Source organism: Pantherophis guttatus, chromosome 5, assembly GCF_059756535.1.
Source record: "Pantherophis guttatus breed Tessera chromosome 5, ASM5975653v1, whole genome shotgun sequence".
Taxonomy (NCBI): Eukaryota; Metazoa; Chordata; class Lepidosauria; order Squamata; family Colubridae; genus Pantherophis; species Pantherophis guttatus.
The window spans coordinates 90,077,716-90,104,155 of record NC_142067.1 but is presented as its reverse complement, the minus strand read 5'-3'; the positions used below and the strand labels follow the sequence as shown (position 1 = coordinate 90,104,155).

The 26,440-nt window shown below is 39.3% G+C and overlaps 1 long non-coding RNA gene across 1 annotated transcript in view; it reads right to left on the bottom strand.

The window, feature by feature from the left end:
• Nucleotides 1-15,043: 15,043 nt before the first annotated feature.
• LOC132710469 (uncharacterized) overlaps nucleotides 15,044-26,440 on the bottom strand; it is a 94,581-nt gene continuing 83,184 nt past the window's right edge. Inside the window, exons 3-5 of the long non-coding RNA XR_009621168.2 lie at nucleotides 22,248-22,469; nucleotides 19,390-19,444; nucleotides 15,044-17,311 (exon numbers count right to left, since the gene is read on the bottom strand). This is a non-coding gene — a long non-coding RNA (uncharacterized LOC132710469). The remainder of the gene's footprint in view (nucleotides 17,312-19,389; nucleotides 19,445-22,247; nucleotides 22,470-26,440) is intronic.

Sequence of the window (26,440 nt, the reverse complement as noted above, 5' to 3'; positions counted from 1 at the left end):
GGAAAGGGAAATGTTAAATAGAGAAATTACAACAGAGGAATTGAAGGGGGCAATATCTAAATTAAAGAGCAATAAAACCCCTGGCCCTGATGGCCTCCCAGAAGAATTGTATAAAAACCAGGAACTGGAAGAAATACTTGTACCGAAACTTCTGGCAATATGCAACGAGGCCCTGAGAGGCTCCAGGATTCCAGAATCGTGGAAGGAGATGTTCATCACATTGGTAGAAAAAGAAGGTACCGACCCCAAACAAATAAAGAACTACAGGGCGATCTTCTTACTTAATACGGACTATAAATTATTTATGGGAATACTAGCAGGTAGGATGAAGATAATACTAAATAATTGGATCCACCCTGACCAAAACGGGTTCCTCCCTGGAAGACAGATCAGAACTAATATGAGAGTGGTAATGGATGTGTTGGAGTATTACAAAATACACTCTGAGAAACAGCTGGCCCTGGTCTTTCTCGACGCCCAGAAGGCATTCGATAACCTAAATTGGGGATTTATGATCCAGCAGATTAAAAGAATGAATTTTGGGGAATGCTTCGAGAATGCGATAAAAACAATTTATGATAAGCAGAGTGCAAATATTATACTGAATGGACATATGACCAAAACTTTCCGGATTGGTAAAGGGGTAAGGCAAGGCTGTCCACTCTCTCCACTCTTATTTATATTAGCTCTGGAGATATTGTTAAGGAATATTAGGCAAAATAACAAAATACGCGGACTGGTAATTAGGAACGAAACCTTCAAAATTCAAGCTTTCGCCGATGATGTAGCGTTGATCATGGAGGACCTGTTAATGACTGGGCCAAAGGTATTGAAAGAGATAGACGAGTACGGGAAGCTATCTGGATTTAAATTAAATATGACAAAAACTAAAATGTTAACGAAAAATATCCCGAAAAGAGAACAGGAAATATTAACAGAAAATTTGGGCATCCAAACAGTTAAAAGGATAAAATATTTAGGGATATGGATTACTGCTAGATGCTCAACCTTGAAGGAGGATAATTATACACCATTACTGACAAAAATCAAGCAAGATTTGGACCGTTGGGGGAAGTTACAAATATCGTTTCTAGGTAGGATAGCCACCATTAAGATGAGTATTCTCCCCAAATTAATATATTTGTTTCAAACCACACCAGTTAGCATTGACAAAAATTTTTTTTCGGATCTAAACATGATAGTAAGGAAATTCATTTGGGAAGGGAAAAAGCCGAGAATTGCGTTACGTTCTTTGCAGGAAAAAAGAAGTAAAGGTGGATTTGGGCTTCCAGTTTGGGAGATATATCACAGAGCTGCCAATTTAGTATGGCTACGAGAGTGGGCCACATTAAGAAATAAAAGAATTCTACAATTGGAAGGGCATGACCTGCTAAGAGGCTGGCATGCTTACCTTTGGGATAAAGGAAAGGGGGCAGGGATATGTTTCCACCGACACAAAATTAGAGATACATTAATGAAGACATGGAAAGCAATTAGGCGTAAACATTACTTTAAAATCCCAAAATGGATCTCTACAATGGAGGCAATGATCTACCCAAACACAATAAGCAGAGAGAAAATGTTCACATACCAAGACATTCTAGATAACAGTGGTAACCTTAAATCTAATGAGATATTGAAAGAGCAATAGATTGGTCTATAGATTGATGGTCCTATTTACAGATAAAATCCTGATATAAGAAAGATAAACAGGAAGAGGGAATAGAAGCGGGTACAAATAGTTTTGATAAGATATGGTTGGGCAATGAGAATAAATTATTAGCTAAATTATACTCCTACCTGCTCGAATATGATAGAGAAGGAGAAATACTTAAAGACCAAATGATTGCTTGGGGGAAAAATATTGACTCAAAGATAAACTTGGATGATTGGGAAGAAATATGGAACAGCAATCTTAAATTGACAAGAGCAATAAGCTATAAGGAGAATCAGTACAAAATGTTGTATAGATGGCATTTAGCACCATCTAGAATTGCAAAGATTTATCCGAATGCAAGCCCCAAGTGTTGGAAATGCGGCCACCATCAAGGTACCTTCTACCACATGTGGTGGACGTGTCCGGAAGTGAGGAACTTCTGGAAAAAAATACAAAAATGGATCCAAGAAATATTAAATGAGGACATTAACTTTCTGCCTGAAATCTATCTCCTGGAAGTGCTAAAATGAAAATTTGTTAAGGAAAAGAAATATCTGATTATTCATATTGTCACAGCTGCTAGACTCTCCTACGCCAGTTGCTGGAAAGAGAAAGGATGTCCAACTGAGGAACAAGTAGTCAATAAAGTATTGGACTGTGCAGAAATGTGCAGATTAACGTATGTGTTAAACGGAAAGGAAGACTCAGAATTCTACATGATTTGGGATCTGTGGTATAGGTGGTTGAAAAATAAATGCAAAAGTTAACTTTTATTAGGACAATGTATAATTACTAATTAAATCTATATATTATTGTTGTATTTAATCTTACAAATTTATGTATAAATTGTATAATACTTAGATAATTGATTAGATTCCATATTTGTAAATATACAAGATGACTACACATTGCCGAACTGTAGAGTTTGAAATGTAATATATTCTTTATTCAATAAAACTTCAGTAAAAAAAAAAAAAGAAGAGAAGCAGTTGTGAAATGAGTGACACGGTTGTTAAGAATGCTACAATGGGCATAAATGATGACCAGTCATAAGTGCGAAGACCAGTCAAAAGTGCGAGGACCTGTCAGAAATCACTTTTTTTAGCCCTCTGGGTAGTCATTTTGTGCACATGGGCTACTCAGAGGGCTGAAAAAGTTATTTTTGACTGGTCCTCGCACTTTTGACCAGATCTCGAATTTATGACTATCCTCACATTTTACATTTTTTGCCCTATCTTATCACCATGGTGAAAAGAAGCAGTTGTGAAATGAGTGATGTGGTTGTTAAGAATGCTGCACGGGCATAAATGTGAGGATGGTCATAAGTGTGAGGACCAGTCAAAAGTCCGAGGACCTGTCAGAAATGACTTTTTTCAGCCCTCTGAGTAGTCCCTATACACATAGCCATGGCCACCTGGTCACATGACCAGCTAGCCACAGCCACCCAGTCACATGACCTCCAAGCCACGCCCACAAAATAAGCCACGCCCACAGAACCGGTAGTAAAAAAAATTAGAACCCACCCCTGGTTGGGGGTCACCACAACATGAGGAACTGTATTAAAGGGTCGCGGCATTAGGAAGGTTGAGAACCACTGCTCTATAGAGTTCCTTAACTTTTTCTGTTGCCTCTGAGACATAAACATATAAGCTTTTAGGTTCAGCTGATTGCTATTTACTTTATTGTGGATATATAAGTGATATAATACATAATACTGTCCTTTTGGAATATAATATCCATTCTTTAGTTTTATACAGTCTCATGATCTCAAGTAGCATGTCCTTTTTGATTTTAATCATTGTGGTCATCTAAGTTCATTTTTCCCTAAAACAGCTAATTTGTTTCATGTTAATTTTGATTTTTGTTCTTCCTTGAACATTCCATGCAAAACAAGAAACTTATTTCATGCTAGTACCATCACTGAACAGATTTTCTTGCAGCATAATCTGGATACAACATCGCTTTCTCTTGACAATTTAATGTTTCATTGCAGTTGCTACAGGAAAGCCTTCTAAGCTTTAAACCTCATGGTCTGGAACCCACATTTGTCTAAATATTTGAAGTATATCCATATACTATAGTTTTATTAAGAATAAATCGGAAGTTTTAAAAAATCTATCTGCAACTGTTACAATAATCTTGCAAAAAAAGGAAAAAGAAAGGGACCTCCAAAGACTTATCTTTGTAGATCTCTTATTCTCATTCCTTGTGTGAATTATTTTTGACCTCTTTGATCTCTTGACCTCATGAAAAAGGAGGTCTCTACCACAGCTCCCATTCTCCACAGTATTGCTGTCAGTGTCACAGAAACTATTAACCATTTCTATCACATCAGATTCCTAGGAGAGAACATGTATAGAATTGCATTCTTCTACCATTATCTCTGTGAGCCAGTTTTGTTTCTTACCTGAGAAATCTTCAAATTTTAATGGAATTGTTATTCCATTTCTCACTACCCATATCTTTTGTAGAATGAATCATACCCCTTTTTAAAATTTCTGTCTTCGTATCATTTTTTCTTTGCTCATTAAAATATATCCCAGATTAAGAGGAAACAAAATAATCACATAATATGAAAATGCAAAAAAATAGAAAGATTCCAACTAACCAATAAAAATATTGAAAGAGAAAATTTCTGTCATTCTAAATACCTGCTACTGTAATATATAAAGCATAAAACTTAGTAAAGCATACAGTTTTTAATAAAATATTATAAGTGAAAGTGATACACGTGTGATTTTGCGATCTATATATATAAATTATTTTTCTGTTGCCACAACTTATTTATATTAAATTGTCTGTGTTGTCATAATTCAATGTCTGTTGTAACTCCCGCTTATGAACCAAGTAAGATAATTGTATTATGTATATTTGCAGCGAACAGTGTTAAAATCAGATTCTTTTCTTCTGACAGTACTGAAAATGTATTTCATCCTTTTGAAAGATAGGACATTCTAAGTAGGTTAGCTACTCTTTCTATATCAGAATTCTATGTAACAAGTCTCCAGTTATTGACTGTTGACAGATGGCAATCCTCAATAAACTACTCTCTGTAATTCTCATTTAATTAAATGGGAGCTGAGTAGATATGTAATACTGCACTATAACTATATTTTATCTTTTTCTACTAGCACTATATGTCTCTCCTTTCCCAAACTTTATATTCCCAGTTTTTCAGATATATACTGTGTTACGATATTTTCAGGATCAGACTCAATAAATAAGTTGAGAATTATCAATTCAACTAAATCACTGTTTATTTACATAAGGCATTCTATATTCACTGAATATTCACAGATAGAAGCGCAGAATGGACGTATGCAGCTCCTTATATATACAATGGGTGGAGCTAGATATGGGAGTGGTGAAATATGAATACATTAAGAGGTGAAGAATAAGTTAACCCCTGATACCCTGTTCATGTACTATTTACATAATGGAGAATAAGGCATTTACTTGTGACAAATCCTCCTCTAAATGCCGATTCGATATATTACAACAATTACAATCAGATTCAGAACAATATAAGACGTAATTTAGAAGTCAAGTATTTATGTTGCTTAGACGGCAAAGGCTTTGTTAATATGTCAGCTATTTGCTCTGATGTTTCACAATGAACTGCTTTGATAAATCCATCTTGAGATAATTGTCTCACATGTTTAAACTTTATATCTATATGTCTGGACCTTTGTCCAATAGCATCAGACCTAGATATTTCGATAGCAGCTTTATTGTCTTCATGCATAATAAAAGGCAAAATGGGTTTCTTCCAAATATCAGAAAGTAAATCGTTAAACCATACAAGGTTATTTGCTGCCTTAGATAGACAAACATATTCTGCCTCTGTTGTTGAAGTGGCTACTAGATCTTGTTTGCCAGTATACCAGTAAACTGGACAACCGTTAAGGAAGAATAAATAACCAGATGTGCTTTTTCTACATGAGGTATCGCCAGCCCAATCCGCATCGGCATAACATGTGAGGATGGGCTCTTTGACAGTATTAGGTTCCAATAACAAACAGAAATCTAAACTATTCTTCAAGTACCTTAATATCCTTTTGACAGCTTCCCAATGGTATAGTGATGGTTTGCTAACATGTCTGGACAATAAGTTGAGAGGCAAAGCAATATCAGGTCTAGTCCAATTGGAGATATAAAGAAGTGAACCTATGACTGACCTGTAAAATGTATTGTCTTTGAATTCAGGGGATGATTCATCTGTATTCTTCAAAAAATCAGTTTGCATTGGAGTATCGCAAGGCTTAGCATTACTTAAATTACATTTATTCAAGAGCTCTATGATTTTGTCCTTTTGAGAAAGCTTGAATCCTCTTCTGGTTTTACTGATTTGAACACCAAGATACTTATTTACTTTACCCAAAGATTTCAATGAAAAATGTTCATTCAGTTTTGTTACAAATGCTTCTCTCCGCTCATTATGTTTACCTATGTACAAAATATCATCCACATAGATCAATACAAATTCTAGTGAATCATCCTCTTTTTTGACAAAGAAACAATTATCAGCAGTAGTGGCATTGACATTCATAGTTTTGAGTACTTTTACTAAACAATCATACCATTGTTTACCAGATTGTTTCAACGCGTATAAACTTTTATTTAGTAACCAAGTTTCATTTTTGTTTGTGTATTGACTGTGGGGTGCCCTTACATATATTTCTTTATCTAATTTTGCATGTAAATACGCAGTCTGTATGTCGTATTGGAACACATCGAGGTTGAGTGCTGATGCTATAACCAGAGCTGTCTTGACACTCTCTGTTCTTACTGTGGGGGAGTATGTATCTGTGTAATCCTCGGGATATTTCTGTGCATAACCTTGTGCAACTAATCTAGCTTTGTATAGAGTATTGCCTCCCTCTAAATTTTTAATTTTATATATCCACCTAGTGCCAATGATGGTTTTGTCCTTTGGTGCAATTGTAGGTGTGAATACATTTAGCCCTCGTAAACTATCCATCTCTTTACTCATGGCTGATTCCCATTTTTTCTTTTCTTCAGGAGGAAGTTTTAACACTTCCTCATATGTGTTAGGTGTTGGTGATTCTCCATCCATATGCATTACATAATCTTTGTATTTGTTTGGCACTTGGTTTCTGCTACTTCTGATTGCTCTTTCTGGTTTAGTATCATTGTCATGCATATACCTCGCTTCCTTTTTAGTTAATGAATCTGTTCTTATTTTGAGTTGACTATTTGTCCATGTTTTGACTTTATTTTTATGCGTGTTGTTACTATGTTCTTCTCTATCCCCTTTTTCTTGGAGTTTAGTGCCTGGATTGGTGTTTGGGAATATTTCATTAAGATGTATTCTAGACCAGTTGGCCTGTTCATGGAACACAGCTGTTCTGGAAACTATAAATTTGTTATTACTATCGATAAATCTGTATCCTTTTGTACCTGTCTCGTATCCCATAAATCTAAGTCTTCTGGATACGTTCTCACCTTTGCGCCTCAATTGTTTAGGTATGTGTACATCTGCAGTGACTCCAAATATGTGCATGTGTGCTAGTTTTGGTTTTCTGTTATACATCGCTTCATACGGTGTCTTATTTACAATACTGGACCAAGTTCTGTTTTGTGTGTAATTAGAATATTGTAGGGCTTCTGACCAGAATTGTTTACCTAAGCCAGCATCCTCTAATGTGCATCTAATCATGGTTTGTAATGTTGAGTTTTTTCTCTCTGCCACTCCGTTCTGGAATGCAGAAAATGGGCTAGATGTGTAATGTAACATTCCTTTGTCTTTTAGCCATTGGGAGAATTCCTTAGACATGAATTCACATCCCCTATCTGTCATGATTTGTTTTATTTTAATATTGTGTTGTGTTTCTATACGTTTGTAAAATTCCTTAAATTTCTGAAAGGTTTCATCTTTATGTTTTAATGTGTAAACAAATCCATAACGACTATAATCATCCACAATGGTTAGAAAGTAACGTTTTTTATAAGTAATTGATGGTGTTAATGGACCAACTAGATCCATGTGTACCAAATCAAAAATTTTGTTAGTTGATCTCGTTGACTTTCTAGGTCTGGGACTAGTTTTGAGTTTTGTAGATTTACATACTGAGCATTCCAAATAGTTTTCACAATTTTTTATTTTAACACCTTCTGCATGTTCAGTCATCTTTTGCACTACAGGAAAACTGGCATGTCCTAATTTCCTATGTAAGACATGAGCACACTCATCGTAAATTGGTTTACCTATTTTAGGTTTTTTTTCATTGTGTGTATCTTTGTGGTTATGAGTTACTTCATGTTCCTCATTGTCACTGTTACTATTGTCTCCATTATCTATTTCATTATCATCTTCCATATTTGAATCAATGTTGTTTAACCATTTCTCCTTTGTCATTAAATAAGGTAGACCTCCTTTGATTATTACTGTGCCTATGTTTGTTCTGTTTTTCTCTAATGTTGCCTTTCCTTTTGAGAACACAATGTTAATGTCAGAATCTCTGCTTAGTTTTATTGCACTAAGTATGTTATGAGGTATCTCAGGTATTAGTAATACCCCCTCTACTTTTCCTAGGCCTGGTAAGATTACATTCCCTCTACCTATTACTTGAACCTTTTCTTGATTAGCTACTTTGATTACAAATTTATCTTCTACAAAAGAAGATAATATATTTTTATTATTTGTAGTGTGATTGGTTGCTCCAGAATCAATAAGCCAATTGTTGTTCTCTGGTTGTTGTACGTTAATGTTGTCATGTTTGTCTAACCCATTCAGTGAACCAGACTTTCTATCCTTTGAATTGTCTCTGCCCCCTCTACGTTCTCTATAGTTGGGTGGACTTCTATACTTGTGTCTATCAATGGAAGGTTGTCTGTTGTTGTACCTATTTCTATATTCTGACCTATGTCTTTCTCTTAGAATTTTAGGACAATCCCTCCTATTATGTTCTCTGGACCCACAATTGTGGCATCCAAATGGTTCATGGTATCTTTCTTGAAATGCTACCTTTTTATATTGTTTGTGTTCTATGTGGTTGTTATAACGACTCCTCCTTGAATTGTCTTCAGCTATTAACTTGTTAGATAGACTTTCTATGGATAAGTATCCTAGATTGATTGTGTCTAAATGTGACATATAATTATCCCATGATGGGTCAAGATATACCTTTTGCGCATGCCCCAAGATGGTGACGCCCGTCTAAATCGCGTCTAGGGATGGGCGGCTCGTGGGCTGGCAGGGGTCTTCTGGGGCTGCCATGAACATCGGCAACCCCTTTCTCAGTTGGAGGAGTCTCTCCCCAGCCTGATGAGGGCTTTTTCGCCCTCCGGAACTTCGTGGCTGGGGAGAAGCGAGCGGAAGACGGCGCGGGTGGAAGAACGCCGAGGCTGAACGCCGACAGCCCGGCTGCATCGGCTCCGCCGCTTTTTTCCTCCCTGCTTGACCGAGGCAGCGGCGGCCAGAGCGTTGGCGACGGCGGCGGCGGCGGTGATGCCCAGCGAGCTCCCCCCTGACCCTGGACGCCCCTGGGGGTTTCTTTTGGATGTTCCGGGGGCGCTGGGGAACGCTGGGAGCTTGGGTGTGGCCGGCGCCGAGGACGACGCTGTGGTGATGGCGGCTGCTGCGTGGCAACCAGGTTGAGGGCGGTGGTGCTGGAGAGCTGGAGAGTTGTTGGCGTTGGAGGAGAGGAGAAGAACATCAAGCCTTGACATTGAAATGGGGGAGCTGAACCCCATTGTGCTCAGGGGTTGAAGGATACATGGCTGATGTTAAGGGTTGTATGGAAAGACCTGGGTTGGAGAGGCTGGTGGACGGCTCAAGTATTGGGTCGCTATGGATGGCCCCCCCCTCCCTTTTTCTGGCCCTGTTATCGGCCTATTGGCCAATGTGGACTTTCTTCCCCAGAGCTTGGGACCTGGCTCTGTCTTTCGTCCTGTCTCCTGACTGTATGGAGGACAAGGCAGTTACGGGAGGATGGATGGAGCCAGCTCCAGACTTCGTTCGCCACGGATGGGTCTCATCTTTCCAGGGCCAGGAAGCCCAAACCACCGTGAGAGGGTGGCTTTCGGACTTTTTCTGACTTTTTCCATCTTGCCTTGATTAGGATGGCCAACCACCGTGAGAGGGTGGTTGGATAGTTTCCCTCAGCTGGACTGAACGTGAGGACTCCTACCCATTACCGTGAGAGGGTAATGGCGACTCTTCCGATTAACTTAGTCTTGCTTCCTGGACATCTGAAACCATCATTAGAAACCCCTAGGCCATGTCTAGGCCAAACTTGTATTATTACTCTAGTGTTAAAATGTATTCTAGGGCAAAGCTTCTTGCGCTGCGAGATTCCCCCCTCTCGCAGGCCTGGCCCTCTATGTTATCGAGGGCCCACCTTAATGACGGATCTTGGGACCCCGAGAGGTGGCATGTCGCAAAAAGGGGATTGAGGGGTTTTTTAAAGACTTTTTTAAATAGACTTTTAAGGGGTTCTGGGGGTGGGGGAGGTTATGTGGGTTTGGGGGAAAACCCACGGGGGTTGCAGACCAGTCCGGTTGCTATTAATGGTGCCGTAGGGGGTGCGGACTCTGGGGGAAAGGGGACTGTTAGAATGCCCTCTAGTGAGGGCTTCTCTATTAACACACTGAGTGGGAGGGGCAGGTATGGCGGGAGCAGGGGGCCATATCATGTGGTGGGGGCTCGTGCTCGCTATCTTCGAGCGATTGCGTGCCCCGGCCCCCTTAGCTCTTCCCGTTCCCCAGGCTGCTTAGAGTCTCAGCGCCCGAGTCTCCGGCTGATGTTATGTAATGCCAGGTCCGTGGTAAATAAAGCCCCCCTCATTTGTGATCTTATTCAGGAGGGGGGAGCGGACCTGGCAGGTATCACGGAGACCTGGTTGGGCCATGAGGGGGGAGTTCCCCTCGTGGAGATGTGCCCATCAGGCTTCCGGGCATTTCATCAGCCGAGAGCTCAGGGCAGGGGCGGGGGGGTGGCGGTCATTCTAAAAGAAGGTCTTGATCCGAGGGAGACCACTGTACCTCAGATAGCCGGATGTGAGTCCCTTTTTGTGAAGTGGGGTCGCGGGGTGCAGAGGGGTCTGTTGATCACGTACCTGGCTCCCTGCCACGTGGCAACGACCCTGCCCGAGCTCCTCAATGTTATAGCCGAGGTGGCGGCTGATACCCCCAGACTTGTGGTCATGGGGGATTTCAACCTGCCATCCATCGGTGAAACATCTGAGGTAGCTCGGGAGTTCATGGCTTCCATGACGGCCATGGACCTGACCCAAGTAATTCACGGCCCTACTCATATGGGGGGACACACTCTGGACCTAGTTTTTATCTCTGGTCAGTGGTTGAGTGGCCTTGATATAGGGGATGTAGATATCGAACCCTTGTCATGGTCTGACCACTCGCTCCTTCGACTTGACTTTCTGACCGCCGTACCCCGTCGCAGGGAGGCGGAACCGACCAGGTGGTTCCGCCCCAGGCGCCTGATGGACCCTGATAGGTTCCAGATGGAGCTTGGGCCATTTCCTGAGACTCTAGCTCATGACTCGGCTGATGACCTGGTGGCCGCCTGGGATAGGGCGGCTGCCGGGGCTTTGGACCGGGTCGTGCCTTTGCGGCCTCTGACCCGGCACCGAACTCACTTAGCTCCTTGGTTTTCCGAGGAGCTGAGGGAGATGAAGCGCCGGAAAAGACGCCTAGAGAGCAGTTGGAGGGCCAGTCGTTCCGAGTCTGACTTGACACTGGTAAGGTCTCATATTAAGACCTACCTAGTGGCGATAAAAGCGGCGAAATCTAGCTATTTTGCCGCTCTTATCGCGTCATCAGATAACCGCCCAGCCACCCTGTTTAGGGTGACCCGCTCCCTCCTCCATCTGGGAGCGCGGGAGGACCCCTTGCAGGGCCGAGCTGAGGATTTTGTACAGTATCTGGATGATAAAATAACTCAGATTCGGGAAGACTTGGCCGCCGACTGGGTTAGTTCAGACGAGATGACTGAGGCAGGCCTTGAGAGTGTTATCTGGGAGGAGTTCGATCCTGTGGCTCCCGAGGACATGGACAGGATCTTGGGACGGCTGAACGCAACCACATGTTTATTGGACCCGTGTCCCTCCTGGTTGGTGCTGGCTTCCCGGGAGGTTACACGAGGCTGGCTCCAGGGGATTATTAACGCTTCTTTGAGCGAGGGTGTCCTGCCGGCCGCCTTGAAAGAGGCGGTGGTGAGGCCTCTCCTCAAGAAGCCATCCCTGGATCCGGCTATTTTGGCTAACTATCGTCCAGTCTCCAACCTTCGCTTTATTGCGAAGGTTGTTGAGAGTGTGGTGGCGCGACAGCTTCCCCAGTACCTGGATGAAGCTGTCTATCTGGATCCGCTCCAGTCCGGCTTCAGACCTGGGTACAGCACGGAAACGGCATTGGTCGCATTGGTGGATGATCTCTGGAGGGCCCGGGATAGGGGTTATTCCTCTATCCTGGTCCTATTAGACCTCTCAGCGGCTTTTGATACCATCGACCATGGTATCATGTTGCGCCGGCTGGAGGGACTGGGAGTGGGGGGCACTGTTTTGCGGTGGTTCTCCTCCTATCTCTCCGACCGGTCGCAATCTGTGTTGACAGGGGGGCAGCGGTCGACCCCAAGGCGCCTTGTTTGTGGGGTGCTGCAAGGGTCGGTCCTCTCGCCCCTCCTGTTCAACATTTATGTGAAGCCGCTGGGTGAGATCATCCGTGGTTTTGGGGTGGAGTTCCATCAGTACGCTGATGACACTCAGCTGTACATTTCCACCCCAGACCATCCCAATGATGCCTTGGAAGTGATGTCCCAGTGCCTGGAGGCCGTGCGGGTCTGGATGGGGAGAAACAGGCTTCGACTCAACCCTTCCAAGACCGAGTGGCTGTGGCTGCCGGCGTCCCGGTATAGCCAGCTGACGCCATCGCTGGTTATTGGGGGCGAATCATTGGCCCCCACAGAGAGGGCCCGCAACTTGGGTGTCCTCCTGGATGCGCGGCTGTCCTTAGAAGGGCATATGACAGCCGTGGCCAGGAGGGCTTTTTGTCAGGTTCGCCTGATACGCCAGTTGCGTCCCTTTCTGGACCGGGACTCCCTACGCACGGTCACTCAAGCACTCGTCACTTCTCGTCTGGACTATTGTAACGCTCTCTACATGGGACTCCCCTTGGGGTGCACCCGGAGGCTCCAACTGGTGCAGAATGCGGCTGCGCGGGGGATTATGGGAGCGACGGGGCGCTCCCATGTGACTCCTCTCCTGCGCGAGCTGCATTGGCTTCCGGTGGACTTCCGGGTGCGCTTCAAGGTGTTGGTGATTACCTTTAAAGCGCTCCATGGCTTAGGGCCAGGGTACTTACGGGACCGCCTTCTGCCACCAATAGCCTCCCACCGGCCGGTTCGCTCCCACAGAGAGGGCCTCCTCAGGGTGCCGTCGGCCAGACAATGCCGGCTGACGACCCCCAGGAAGAGAGCCTTCTCTGTGGTGGCACCTACCCTATGGAACAATCTACCCCCAGAGATACGAGTGATCTCCGACCTCCGGATTTTTCGTCGGGCCCTAAAAACTCATTTTTTTCAACTAGCTGGTCTGTCCTGATTTTAGGGTTAGTTTTAAAATTTTTAAAATTTTAATATTTATTTTAATTGACAAGTTTTAAATTATGAGCCAAATTTATAAATTATCTTAATTCTATTTTAATTGTGATGTTTGTATAGATGTTTTTTATCTGGCTGTTCACCGCCCTGAGTCCGAAAGGAGAAGGGCGGTATAGAAATGCGAATAAATAAAATAAATAAGTGAGTTGATGATAACACTTTTCATCGTTTGATCTGAAATCACTTCCCCCCTTAAGTGCAGTTCTGCTCTAATTTTGTTTAAAGATATTAAATGTTCACTTATGGTAACCCCTGGCTTTATCCTAGAAGAGAAGAAATCTTTAGACATTCTTGTGGTAGTGGCTACACTTTCACTGTGAAATAAATTAAACATGCATTGAATAATTTCTGAGACAGTCAGATTTTGCTTAATACTGTGATACATGGCAGGAGATACACTGGAAATTAATAAGAAGAATGCTCTATGGTGTAGGCAATCTAACTTTAGAGTCCAAGGTTTTTTGGGGGGGTTAGTAATAAAAAAGAGTAAATTTTCTTTCATAAAGACAACCTGGAGCTGCTGATACCATTCTTGCAAATTAATGCCATCTATCCCCAGCTTTGGGAAGTCATTGGGTAAATTCCCAACATTGTTGGGTCCATTACTTACAACCGGAGGTAGTCCGTGGTCTTGCAAATGGTGAAAGTTGCAAAACGGCGTGGGGATGCTAGCGACAAGTTTGCATGATTCTCTCCGCATCTCATGTCTTCCGAAGTTGTCTGCGTAGTCTTGCGCATGCGCGTTGCTCATTTCGTTCCTGGAGTCACCGTGAGAGGTTCTCGCTGCTGCAGCTCCCTTGCTTTGTTCTTCTTCCGATGAATCAGTCTCCGTCTTGATCTTTGGAGTCCTGGTGATAGCGGGCGCTCGTTTTCTTTCGCTGAAGATGCTGGTCCTTGGATTAGTCTGCGGCGTGGGGCGGTATCTGCAGGGCTCTCTGGGCTCAGGCGTCGGTGCTCTCGCCGTCTGGATAGGAGCGGGTAGATTTTGAGGCGTTGGCTCGCTTGCTTGTTTTTTTGTTGATTTTTTGGTGATCTTCAGTTTTGGTCCAAATGCTGCAAAAAGCGTTTTCATTGCTGATTTTACTTGCATGTCTATTGAATCTTCTTCGTTTTCTGTGTCTGATTCTTCTGAGGTATATATTTTTTTCTCTTTCATTTTTGCATCGAGTAAGGCTTTTCGCGCCAGATATTTTGAATCCTGCTTTCAGATTGGCTCTGCTTCGCTCATCTTAGGGGTCTGTTGAAACCAAGATGGCTGCCATTCAAAATTTTGCGCAGGACTGTTGGTTTTCTTCTTCGTTGAGTTTTCATCTGCAAGCATATTACTCACTATTTTTGAGTCTTTTGATTTTTCAGTAGCGATGTGCTTCTCTCTCGCTGCTCCGTTGTTTTTTAGTATATCTTGGAGGTTCGCGACGAGACTTTCATCGCTCTTTTGACTTTTTAAAAGTTTTAGTATCTCTGACCTGAATTCGTTGTTTTCTATTTTGTTTTCTTCTTGGTCATCATCTTCATTTATTATTTCTTCGTCGTCTGTGGTGTATTCTTCAGATTCTCTCGAAATTGCATTCGTGGACTCATCGATTATTTCTTGATCCGCTTCCATTTCTTTGCTGTATGCCCTGGTGTTGGGCCTATCTCTTTTAGACATGTTTAAGTTTTTATTGAGTCAATTTAACCATCCTCTGCTACCAGATTGTTACGATATTTTCAGGATCAGACTCAATAAATAAGTTGAGAATTATCAATTCAACTAAATCACTGTTTATTTACATAAGGCATTCTATATTCACTGAATATTCACAGATAGAAGCGCAGAATGGACGTATGCAGCTCCTTATATATACAATGGGTGGAGCTAGATATGGGAGTGGTGAAATATGAATACATTAAGAGGTGAAGAATAAGTTAACCCCTGATACCCTGTTCATGTACTATTTACATAATGGAGAATAAGGCATTTACTTGTGACATACTGTAGTCTAAAGCTAGCTAAAGATTCCATAGACTTAAAAATGGTAACATTTGCAAAATAAATCCAAACAAATTTATTCTAATTTATTGTGGAATGGAGACTAAATAATTCTACTTTGATACATTTAAAATATTTGTATTGAAATAATTTATAATAAAAACACTTTTCTGTTAAGATATTTAGGGGTAGTTTTTTTTGTAAAAAATCATGGTATTCATTAAATATGTGGCCTGATGTTACATTAATTCATTTTATTGCAACTTGAATTGTTTCTTGCCTTTTGTTCATGTTACTTAATTGAAATTCAGGCTGCTGCATTTAATTTTAAAAAAGCCTGTCATTTAAAAAAAAATGAACGAACGTTTCTTTTATATCTATTTTCAGTAAAAGCAGAAAAGATAAAATAAGAGTAAAATAAAGGGGAAAAACATGTAAAGAAATGATTTGCCCTTCACAAGTATATTAGTAGCTTATTATCATTTCTGAAAATTCAATAAATAATTGTATAAACAATTTTAATTTTCAGTTCCTTTAAAATACAACAAATGATCTCTTCTTCTGATACCTCATCTTTTATTTATATAAACAAACCCCTTAAAGCCTCATTGTTTAGTTCTGATGTCAACAAAAGTGTTGCCAGAGATAACAATTTTATAACAATAAAAATTTTAAGCTTGAACAAATAAATCAATATGTATATTCTTTCCTTTTACTTCTAAGAATCTTGATCTTTAGTTCTTTCAAGTAATCTCTAAGAAATTAATTTTTTTTTCAATGTCCCTTCTTACAAATTTTTTTCAAAGTTTTAACAAGCCTCCTTCCAAATTCAATATACTCTCTTGGTTTTTATATATTTTTAATTATTAAGCTGGTTTCTTTTGCATATCCAATGTAACATCTTTTTGCATGTCATTCTTTTAGCCTGCCATTTTAAAATCAACTTCAAGATCAGCCTTTATCATGTCAGGTAAAATTTGTTCCTCTTCCATTACATCTTTTAAATACAACAAATCTATAGAGGCACATACTTAAATTAACTTCTGGATTCAAAAACATACATTCAATATGTCCATTATTAAAATATTCTGCTTCATTTTGTATTTGTAAGTTGAATTTAAAGGTTCTTTTCCTTTAATTGCAATCTATAGTTCCTTCTAGTTCCCTCTCATATCCAATTTTTAAAGTTCTATTTTATTGTGTTTTTTAAAAATTCAAAATAAAAGCATTTTCCCCACAATAAATATTTTTATAATTAATTCCAAAATCATATTTCTAATTTACTTGGCTCAATCAAATAAAACTTTCTAAAATCAATGTTTTAGTCACCCTTTTGCTGTTTATTCAAAATAAATGTTTAAGTCCCTCAACATATATTTAAAACTTTTGCTAAGGATTAAAGGAAATTCACTGTTGTTGTAAAACCTGTCAATCCAAACATTTCTAATATCTAAAAGATGGTTATAAGCAATTTCTGAAAATCATTAGAAAAGAAAAAAAAAAAAGCAAAGACAGTCTTTCAAGGGCACTACTGAAGTTTGAACAAGATAGCTATTTCCTTATTTCAGAACTCTAACCTATCAGAGACCTCTGTTTTGCAGTCTCTTCACGACAAGCAACTGTCTAGAACACTTTTGAGTGATACTAGTCCTCTCCTTGTCCAGAGAGGAATTACAAAGAGCTGGTCTACCTGCCTGCTCTTCATTCTGCTACAGTTGTCACATTTGGACAGAACTGTCTTTAATCATTCATTTAATAAATTAAATGAATGAATGAATGAATGAATGAATAAGCAAGCAAGCAAGCAAACAAACAAACAAAATAATTTCCTCTTTCCTCTCTTCTTTTTTGGAATATATATCTGATGAAGAAAAAAATGAAATATTTTGAAACTTGACACTTATGACATATGTCGCCTTGATATCTATATCACAAAATCAATATTTTTTTGGACAAAGAGAAAAATCAGTCCGATAACAATATTCCTGACTGACAAAAAATATGTCGACTTATTTTTCACGGTTCATCTTTGATGTTTTTCTTCCTAGAAAATAGCAATTGAAAAGATTATTTTATAGCTGGTACTAAATAATAGAGTATTCTTTGGTGTTCAAAGATCTAAGGCTCCCTGTGGTACAAATGACATTTGTAGATTAAGTTAAGCTGCTTTGAGAAAGAAGTCTAGTGGAAACATAAAATGATAGATTTGTGATACAGATTTAACCCTAAATTCACAGAGTGTTTTGTTTTACAGATTTAGCAGTTAAGAAATCACCACCCAAATGAGCATTTGTCAAGAATGAGATAACTCCATATCACACAATCATACATTGTGTATTTGAGAGAAAGATAAATTTATATAATTATAAAAAAAATGAAAAGGCAATATGTAGCAGTTTTGAAATGCACAAATTAGTGCATTGTGATTGACAGTTGTAAGAGCTTTTCACAATGACCAAGGTTGATCTTGCATATTGTTTCTTTTCAGAGAATTAATATAATGTTTCATCTACAGGAAAGTAAAATAAGGGAGATGTCTATATTTATTTTTAATCTGGTTGAGCAGGTTTCTTTTAAAAAAACCTGTTATATATAAATTGTATTTGAAAACTTTGTAAGACTTTCTGTGACATCCAGAATTAAAATATAGATTAATTCATTGAGGTTTAAATGCAGATTATGGTAAATTATTCAGTGACTGCTTGAAAGAGTTTATCTGATGCACCAGTCAGTAAACTAGATAATAATTGGTTGTTATTGTTCCCTTAAGCAAGAATGCCTTGTTAAAATAAAGACCAGGGACACCTATATGCTGTAATATCTCACAGCATTATCCATATAAAAAGGTAAAGGTGTCACCTGCCAAACGTGTTCAACTCTAGGAGGCAGTGCTCATCTTGGTTTCTTAGCTGAGGGATCCAAAGATTCTTCCATGGTCATGTAGCCAGCATGGCTATACACCAAGGCACACAGAACCCGGTTACCTTCCTAATGAAGTGGTACCTATTTATCTATTTGAATTTGCCTGCTTTCTAATGGCTCGGTTAGCAGAAGCTTGGGCAAGAACAGGAGCTCACCCATCATGTAGTACTTGAATCTTGAATTGCCAACCTTCTAGTTGACAAGCCCAGAGCCTTAACTGCTAGGCCACTGTGCCCTCTTATTACCCACATAGGGATATTTTATGTTTAGAACCCAAGGCTGTCTTTTCAGAATAAAGTAGTCATTCAATGCTTTGAACTTTTCCAAATGAAACATTCACCAAGTTTGATGATCTATGAATGCATCTATAATAAATTGTTGTTATCATATGTTGCCTGGAAGTCCAACTTGGATTAAGTTCATTGCATAGAGAAAGGGGAAATAACTTTCTTATCTTAGGCTAATTCTTTAGCCTGTATCATTAGCCTGAATATACTGTTAGTTACAAAGTGAAAAATATACAACTATTCATAGGGTTATGTTTTTTTCCCCCTGCATGTAGACATTGTCAACAGGTGTCACATCAGAATATAGAAAAGTTAATTTCTACTATTCCAATCAAAATGGATATAGACAAAAAAGTGTCAATTATAACTGGGAAGACAAAGTAACAATTGCTCAACTTTGTCATTAAAATTAGCTGAGCTTTACTTATGAAATGTCCTTAACTATTCATAGTTTTTTAATCTACTTTTTTTTACATTCATATTATGAGGCTACATGCCAATAAGGAATAAAATATTTGCTGCCGTAGTTATTTTCCATCAAGTCCAATTAGAAAAATATAGCTAGGTTCCAAAATGTATTTTATATATATATAATATATATAAATGTTTCTTTGATTTTAGGTGTGGTTTTTGCATAGTGCCTTTCAGGAATAATTTGTTTAAAAATACCATAAGTTCCTAATACATTGGTATAGTTTAAAGTACACTTTCCACATATAGGCTTATCTTTCAACCTTGAAATAATCCTAAATAAACGTATAGGAAACATTGTTTTTAGCTTTGCTCCAAATAAAATCTGGATGATTCATGTCATACATTTGACTGTACCAATTATTCTGAGCATTGCAGGTGAGATGTTAACTGTGATATGTGCCTGGAATTCTTTTATTTTTTCTAATATTTTCCAACTTACCCAGGAAAACAGGAGTCATGTTCTGGCTTGTTATCTCATCTTACCAAAGATGATCCTGGATGGCACACAACAATAGATAAAAAAAATGAGAATATAAAAACAGCAAATGCAGTTCCAAATGCTATAATATTAAATAAATAAATAATAACCTAAAATAACAGAAATACAATCAATAGTTGAAAGAAATAAAAATGTCTGCATAAACAATGGGGTCATCTAAATAAGTGTCCAGTTCCATGGGAGCCGTAGTCACATAGCCAAGTCTTTTTTAAAAAGTCTAAATCAGACGTCTTCAAACCTGGCAGCTTTAAGACTTCAGCTATGTTGGCTGGAGAATTCTGGGACTTGAAGTCCACAAGTTTTAAAGCTGTCAAGTTTGAAGACCTCTGGTCTAAATGATATCTCTCTTCTCTTTCTATCTAGCAAATACAATTAAATTAAAAATTAAATTAAAAATATTATTGCTTTTAAAGCTTTGGTAAGTAAACAAATTCATAAGACTGTCACTTTGGTTGGAGTGATATTGTTTTATTTGCCACGCTGCTTTTGTAATATCAAATACACCAACAAAATGTTTTATATAGCAAGTGTAAGAACCTTTCTGGATGCTGGTTGTATTCAGCTATCAGTACTGTTTTTTCTCTCTGCTTCTAGTTTGCTCCAAAGTGCTTTCTCCCCTTTTTACAAACAGAACTGAGCTACCTTTCAATTATGCTTTGAGTTTGCTATAATTCACAGCTACAAGTTCCTTAATCTATTTTGGTGGGTTCAAAGTCAAGTACAGTCAGCATTATAAATACAATTTTAAATTAGTAATTTCTGTGGAATGTTATTTCAGAAGACATCATGAAGGAATAATAAATACTTGCAAATCTGGCTGTTAGAAGCCAAGATTTCTTATCAGCAGCCTGTACAAATACTATTTAAGAAAAGGCAAAATACTGCTATCTCCCTTTAGGAAAATACTTTTGTGAGACGAATAATTGTCCCAATTACTAATAGATGATTTTTGAAAATAATGAAAATTATTTTTCCTTTTTTGCTAATTTTGTTAAGGTACATTCTAAACCAGCTGTCACCAACTGGTGGTCCTTGGACCACTGGTGGTCCGTGAAAATTTTGGTGGCCTGCAGAAAAATTATTTGCATTTTTTATATTGCACTAAATCAGGGGTCCTCAAACTATGCCCCCTGGGACAGATACATGTAATGAACGTTTGTGTTGTTGCAGAGAGTTTCCCCCTTTGAGGTCTTTTTGTGTGGGTCGGAGGGGGACCTTTGGACGAAGGCTGGAGGGAAGTGCTGCTAGTGACGAAGAGCTGGAGGGCCTTGTTCCAGGGGGATTGTAACATGGCCTGGAACTGGCTGACCATCTCAGCCCACTGAGCCACCTGGTGTCTATACCTGGTCTTGCACTCCCGCAGGTCTTCCCTCTGCTTGGAAAGCCTATGCTTGTAGTCCTCAGTGAGGTGCTTCTGCTAAGCCTCCTTCTCGGATCCAATTTGAACGGAGCTGTTTTGCCAACTCTTTCTCGTGGTGGCTGCTTAGCTCCAACAACTGCTTCCTGTTGGGGCACTAAGGAGCCTGGACAGGGAGGCGAGGAGTAGTTGGGAGGGGAGGGGTGAGTAGAGGCTGCCAAGGCACCCCTCAATGTGAGTGACATTGAGTTGGCCACGCCCACCCAGTCACATGACCACCTGGCCATGGCCACCCAGCCAGTCATTAAGCAGATAATATTAGTGGTCCGCGGGATTTAAAATTATGAATTTAGTGGTCCCTGAGGTCCAAAAGGTTGGTGACCCCTGTTGTAAACCATTCAATCAAAGCTTGAATATCTTAAAAACTCAAAAACTGAAAATATATATACAAAAGAAAATGCATGCAAGTTATTTAGAATTAGTCCTATTAATGTGGTATCTTTGCATACTTTGCCATGTTTAGTTTTTGAATATTAAAGATACAATGGTGATTATTTTTAATTGTATGGTTCTATATCATCTACTAGAATTAGGCCTCTAAGCTCGCAAAATTTTGAGGAAATGTGTACAGGGCTGTAAAAGAGACTTGGAAGGACTTCCATTTTCAGCTACAGAATCATTTGATACACAATCTACTAAAGCATTTTCATTTTTTAAAATTTATTTGTCCTGTATTTATTATTTTTATAAGTCAAGGCAGCAAATATTTATTTACCTATCAAATCTAAGTATCACCCATCTCTCTTTCACAAAATACTCCTTCCTCTTTTCCCCCTAATAGCAACTCTATGAGGTGGATTGGGCTGAAAGAGAGTGGTTGTACCAAGGTCATCAGTTAAATTTCATGGCTAAGGTGGCACTAGAACTCACAGTCTCTGGTACCTTAACCAGTAGACCAAAATGATTTTGAACAGTTGCCTATCCACACTCTGTTTGAAGACTTCCAGTAAATGGAAATATCCCACTTCAGGAGGCAACCTATTCCACTATATTAAACCTTCACTTTGCTTCGATGTGCTCGTACACTGGGAAAATAAATATTATTTTCATGATATCTGATGGGAATATCAGATTTGTTAAAAATGTTAATAATAAAAGCTAACTCTGTGCTCTCTGTTCTCTCTCTCTGTCTCTCTCTCTCTGTCTCTGTCTCTCTCTCTCTCTCACACACACAGAGAGATTGTGAACTCTATTTTCCTGGATGTCAATGACTACTTACTGATTGCTGGAAAGAAGAACAGGATACTTTCATTGAAGTGTGCTTTGAATGCAGACAAATCAGTAAATAACAGAATGACTCATAAACTTCAGCAGTGATTGAGATCTGTCAATCCAGCTACACTGTGGAACCTTATCAGATGTTCATATAAGAATATATTACCTTGGAGTCACCTGCCCCCATTTAAAATACAAATATACACAGCATTTCTTCTTGAAAAGCAGAGATCAATATGTATGCCTGCTTTCTAAATCATCTTTTGAAGTTCACATGGAAGCCCAGAATGTTATTGCTTCTTTGTCTCCTCTTCCCTCCTTAGTCATCAAAACCTTCCAGAGGTGTGGAGTTCATTTTTCATCTATTGTATATCAGCCTGATGAATGCCTAGGGGAAAAGAAAGGGTTGTTTAACTTTGGGATAACCTAGATTATTCAATCCATTCCATCAGCTGCTTTGTGCCTGTAGGAATGGGAAACTGTCACTTTCCCCCTAGTCACTCAGGAAAAGAGAGGTAATAAAGAAGTTATGTTTCTTTCTGGCTTTTTTTTCTTCAAACCCAGTTTTCAGGGATTCTTTTAAACATTTTTTTTCTCCAAACTTTAATTTTGTTATAACTACCTCTTTCTTCCACATCTGCTTGCTCCCCATCATGTATCTTCTCTAATCATTTGTATCCTGGTTTTAATAATGCTATGCCTCTCTCCCTTTTAATAGCCATGCCATCTCATTCCAGCAACAAAGGATAACCAATATTTCTTTTTTCCTGTTCTTTCAATACCACTCTATATTTTAGAAGTAGTTCTGTTTCAAAAGGTTTGTTAGTCAGTTGCAATTTATAACTTTAACTCACTGAAATCATGTGTGTTCATACTGGCCTGATACATTTCTTGAGAATAAGTCATTTTCATTTTAGGATAGGGCAATATTTGCAATGTATAAATGATAATGTATCTATAATTTTGGCTATATTCAATAAACCAAACCCCATTAGATGGAAACTGTATTAATCCACCATTTTTTCAGCAAAGTGTTGAAGATCTGGGCCAGATTCCTTAGTATTTTTAATTGCTATATTGTATTTCTTCTTTTTGTCTAAAATTTTTGAAAGAGTTAGACCTTTCCACAATTGACTATTCATTCATGATCGTGCTGATCCATTCCAGTCAGGATTCTGATCAAGTCATCAACTAAGGTGGCCTTTCCTGAATGTCAGTGTTATAAAAACTGTCTATAGCTCTTGATACTCTTGACCACCAGACAGATGAAGCTATAATCCCTAAGTATGACAGGCAATTTTTAAACCTTGGTTTTAGTTGTCTCTCTCTAGCCAATCAGCACAATCAGTTATTGTGCACCAAAATGTTCCCTTTCAGGGGGCTGTCACTCAGTATTCTATTTTTTCCCTTGTATACCATTCTGTTGGTTGCCTTATTTCATAATTAAGCTTTAAATACCATATTTACAACAAAGAAATTCAGCTTTGTAATTATAAGGGTTTACTTTGGCTCTGCAGCTCTGCACTTGGTGTGGCAGGGGCATTAGCGGCCATTCTGCCCACAGCATAGTGGCGGCATTAGAAGCAGCATGTCAGGCTTGGAGCTGCCGCCACACCAGGTTCTGAGCTTGATGTGGCGGTGGCAGCAAGGGGTGTGAAAATGGAAAGCCTCTGGCTGCTGCTGCCACCTCTCCGCCACCTGCCCCGACCCCAGCCTCTTCCACTTGGAGACCAATGTGGCAGTGCAGGGGGTGTGAAAATAGAAAGCCTCCAGCCCCCTAACACAATACTTTCTGTGTTCTGCCCACCTGCTCATTCACCCATATATCCAATTCTCCCTCAGTGTGCAGTTGTCCTGTGGCGACTTGGCAGTGTTGAGTTGGCAGAGGCAAATTAGCAATAGTGAGCTGGCCATGGCGAGCTGGCCGCGAGTTATCCTATATCCCAAGCAGATCAGTATGCAATCAAGATTTAAGGCAAAAAATATCTACTGACATAAATTAATATATAAAGTTTAGTGTTTCCAGAAATGAATTTTATTTGGAGGTCTGTAGCTTTCATGGCATAATTTAACTGATGCTGGTTTTAGGGCTACTCAGATATATGTAATCATTGGCATCTGTGCTTTAGCATCTCCTCACTTCCTGGTATTCAGTCCAAATACTCTGGCCTTTTATGGGCAATGAATCTGAATCAGACTCCTGGAGAAATGTTTCTGGGATAATATAAAACAGTTGTCTAGCAAGGGGATTCAGCAAAATTGCCTAAGTTTCCTTTTTTTCTTTGAAAGATCTTCTTTAGATTAACAAATCAAAGCCAATCACAAAGTTGTGCTAAGATATTTTCCCAACAAAGACATTCCATGGGGACATCTGTGATGATATCTGCTTAATAAATTCAGATGATTATGATTGATTGGATTCTAATTCAGCCAATCTCATGTCTCTAACATTTCATCTTTTACAATTATTCAGATATTGTCAGAAGACCCTGCTGATGGTTTTATCCTTCGCCTTCAGTGATTTTTTTTACTCTCTTCTGTTGCTTATGCTTTCTTTCTGTCCTTCCTCTATTTCTCTTCACCTTTTGTCTGTAATTTTTCTCTTTTCTCCTTCTTTCTTTTTCAGTCTTTTCTGTCTCAGTTTGCTTTCAGCTGAAAGTTTTATTCCTCTAATGTGTATTAGGACAGTTTGGCCCATAACTGTTCCAATAAAATGGATGGGCTATTATTAGCCCATTAAATGAGCCGCAGTGGCGCAGTGGTTAGAGTGAAGTACTGCAAGCTACTTCTGCTGATCACTGGTTACCAGCAGTTTGGCAGTTTGAATCTCACCAGGCTCAAGGTTGACTCAGTTTTCCATCCTTCCAAGGTCAGTAAAATGATGACCCAGATTGTTGGGGGCAACATGCTGACTCTGTAAACTGCTTAGAGAGGGCTGTGAAGCGGTATATAAGTCTAATGCTATTAAAAAATGTGGTTCCCATAGGTTAATTCTACCAGGATGCTAAATATGCTTAACCATGCTTATGTATTCTGTTAAAACTGAATTGTATATTCAGTTCAAAAGTTGAAACTATAATAAATAAAACAATTCAATGTATTTAATAATAGTCTAATAGTAAACAACAATTCTAGTAGTTGACAAATAATGGAGAATATTGCACAAATATCTGACGTAGAATAAAAAGGAATGAAATAAGAACCAACAGTCTATGAGTGAATTAATAGATGTGATTCAGAGTTAAAAGCAAAGAATTTCAAAACAACATATCTGATTAAAAAAAGATGAAGCATGAGTTCAGAAAGTGGCAAGTAAAATGGAAGCTTCAGGAAGCGATTCAATTTAGACAATGTTCATTGGAGTAGAAGGAAGAAAATGGTAATAGAGATAATAATGCCACAAACCCCGCTCCTTTCCAAAAAAGCAGACTGTTTGAAGCTTCCTGCCACAGCACAAAATGAGCTGTAACATTTCCATTCACACACACACCCACACACAAACACACACCAAAAGATAGGTGCTTTAGTGGGGGAGACATGCTGGTGTCTACAACTGGATAACGAAGTTCTAACCCTTTTGTCCATAGATTGTACGTGCAACATAAAAGTTTAGATTACTGAGGCCTCAACTGCTCACCTTTTTGACTTTTTAAACCTACCCACCCTTTTGAATATTATACTGGTTAAACTCAAGTCCAATCTGTGAAGAGGGGTTTGACTGTAGATGGCTCAAAGTAGTTTTGCTCTGTGATAAACAAAAGTCAGGCAATAAGGTGGAAACCTGAGTTGGCAATCCTCTGTGGCTCTTCTGAGTGACTTCAGCTACTAGTAAAAAAGACAGAGGAGAGAGAAGTAGATTTTTTCTTCTCCTTTTATAGGTGTAATACTTTTGCCCTGAGGCAAAAGTATTGCTAATCCAGGTGATCTTACCAAGAAAAAAGGAAGACTAAAGAAGTGGTGTCAAGACTAACAAAAGAAAACCCGAAAATCAAAAGTGAGAAACGTTAGGCCAGATGTCTGGGTTAGGTTAATGGATTTTTCTCCTATCAAGGACAAAAAGCAATGCCAAAAGCTGATTGGTTTGAAAAGACTTTCCAGGCACCTTTTGATTAAAAGAAAGAAAAAAAAAACTATGAAGTGACAGAGAACAGTCATTAAAAAGCATACTGTTGTATGCCTATTGCTCTGTTTAAAGAAAGGAATAACCCAAACACAGCTCACGGCTCTGGCAACATTCTCTTGTGCAAAGAATCATTTAAAACCACCTGCCATTGTTTTAGCCATAATAACATGGAAATGATGTTTGTCCATCGTGTTCGAGGAGGACCTTGAATCTAACAAGTTGTTGGCTGTCCACGA